At 43.2% G+C, this 2611-nt stretch overlaps 1 non-coding gene across 1 annotated transcript; it reads left to right on the forward strand.

The window, feature by feature from the left end:
- Window positions 1-427: 427 nt before the first annotated feature.
- Window positions 428-577, forward strand: LOC144825727 (U12 minor spliceosomal RNA). Its single transcript, XR_013609524.1, has one exon. It is a non-coding gene; the product is annotated as a U12 minor spliceosomal RNA (small nuclear RNA).
- The last annotated feature ends 2034 nt before the right edge of the window (window positions 578-2611 follow it).

Genomic DNA, 2611 nt, shown 5'->3' on the forward strand with positions numbered 1-2611 from the left:
CCTCGCATCTCACATATGTGTGTGTGTGTGTGTACTTGCATTGTTTTCATGCAATTCTCTACAAAGACTCTAGATGGCGGTGAATTCAGCAGCAAGTGGTGTTTCGAGTTCACGATGTGTGCACGTCACCACCAAGGAAGGCACCAGTTCAGCCGCCATTCGTAGTTATTTATCTACGGTGCCTCCCCGTTTCTCATGAAACGGGGAGGCACCTTAGGTACGCGACATTCTAATTTACAAAAATCTGAAAAGGCAATGTAGCCGCTTTTGAGTGAGTTGTGATTGAATGGTGAACCTTTTCTCTGAAGACTTTAAAGACCGTAACCCTTTTAAAAAAAAATTCAAACCTACATATGGCGATAGTTTCTTGCTCTCACTTACTAGAGCTTTTACTCCTCAGTGGTTTCTTCTCCGCCCAATATCTTGCATGCCTTAAACTAATGAGTAAGGAAAATAACGATCTTGGGTGATGCCAGGATCCTCACTCATAATGTGAGTGAAATTTTTGAACGGTTACAGGTCATCCCGTGGGTGACCCTCCTACTTAGCAGGATGCCTTGGTGCAGCGATCTGCCCGACTCCATACTTGTTCAATAAAAGATAATCAAACTTTAAAATTATATAGTATTTGACATCATGTATAAAAGAATCTCATTCAAAGCTAAGTATTATATTATTTTGTGACAGTATCTCTGCGTAGAATTTAATCTTTTTACGTCATTTGGCAAACTGTGACTTTAGAGTTTAGTAAAACGCTTCCTAGTTCTTTATTTCCGGTATGTTATTTTAGTAGTTGTTTATTTTCAGTATGTTATGTTATAGACGAACAGTAATTTTTTTAGGTCTAGCTTGATAGAGCAACGGCACGTTACACCTATTGTTCACTTTTTTTAATACAAAGTATAAATATAGCGTAAGCTGGCTTTGCACAGAGGAATATTTTTGCCTTATCTCATGCTATCCCCTATGGGGTGCTTGCATTTTAACTCTTATGGGGCAATTTAACACCTTAAAAGTACTCTGAACTATCACTCGTTAAAATGATCATCTCAATGATGCTTTGTATACTGAAAGTAACCAATTTCACTTTGTCTTAAAAACAAGCATTAAAAATGCATTAGGTCTTTCATTAAGTTAAAGCCATTTGCATTGCTATACAATACCATTAGCAAAGAAAATGGCTTTAACCTAATCAAAGGTGAGACCTATTGCATTTTCAATGCTTGTTTAAACAGCAATTTTAATATCTCAACAACTCCGCCCTCACCTTTACAGCACTATCTACTGAAACAGCACAGTTCCCCGCCCCTCCCAGAACAGTATCTGTCACGCTGATTTGACCCCACACTCCCATAAAAGTACAGTCCCACTGAAGAAGCACTTATCCAACCGGATCTTCCCACCCTGTACAGCACGGCTCCTCTTTGGACAGTACCCCTGCGTAAGTAGTTTTACCGCCCCATGTACAGAACAACCCTTACCATCAAAAGCACCAGCCCACCTTTGACAGCACAGCAACTCTCGAAGCACAACACCATGCCTCCATAAAATGTGCCACTCCGTCATTAATAGATACCAGCAACCTGTCCTCGGGAGCACAGCATACCTTTTGTCAAATTCACCACACCCTTCTTAACATCACACTACGCCTACCTGAGCAGCACTATCCCATGTTTAACAACACAGCACCAACTTATTCTTAGAACAACATCCCTACCTAAGTAGCACCACCAAGTCTCTAACAACACAGCACTCCTGTCAACTCCACCAGCCCCTTCTTAACAGAACACAACCCCCACCTGGAGAGCACCACCCTCATCTTTAACAATATGGCAACCCTCCCTGCATGACACCACTCTACCCTCACCAAGACCACTCAATCCTTAAAGTACAACAGTACCCTATCCTTACAGACACAGCAACCCGTCTGTCAACAGTACCAACTACTTCTTAGCACTCCATCCCTACCAGAACAGCACCACAAACTGCAAAAGGAGGAAGAGTAGGATAGGAAAACAAATACAAAGGGAGAAAGCAGGTAACTAAGAAACATGCAAGAGTGAAATAAAGAGGTAAGGAGTGTTAGTGGTGGATGAAAGAGGCATGAGGTGGATTTGGGGCTACGTATACTCGGTTTTCTGCAACCCCCGACATTTGGCAGCGCGAGCTGCAGGCTCCTGAGCAATTAGAAGCGAGAGTGAAACTTGCACATGAGGGGCTCTCACCATAGCAGTAAAAATCATTGTAAATGCAGGCAGATGCGTGGTACACTCGAAGGTTTGATTGGGGTCCAGGTCACTCAAGGAGAAAGTGCCCACCCAACAAGACCAGCCAGAGGCAAGAGGAGAAAGGGTGCATGGCGCGTGGCTAAATGTCCGTAAAGTGCAATATGTTTGATGTAATCCTGAAGGAGTCCAGAAGTAGCCATGTAGTAGGTTGTAGGTAAGAGGTTTATTGGACTTTGTCACAGGATGGTAAGTAGGATAATAGGTTCATTGGTTCATTAGTTGAGACCCACTAGGGGCAGCATCCTTGCTGCTCAGCCCACACACTCCAACTGTCTCTCCCTCCACTCCACCAGGCACTCCAGCATTCCACTACCTCATCAGGC

Source organism: Lissotriton helveticus, chromosome 3_1 (assembly GCF_964261635.1).
Source record: "Lissotriton helveticus chromosome 3_1, aLisHel1.1, whole genome shotgun sequence".
Classification (NCBI taxonomy): domain Eukaryota; kingdom Metazoa; phylum Chordata; class Amphibia; order Caudata; family Salamandridae; genus Lissotriton; species Lissotriton helveticus.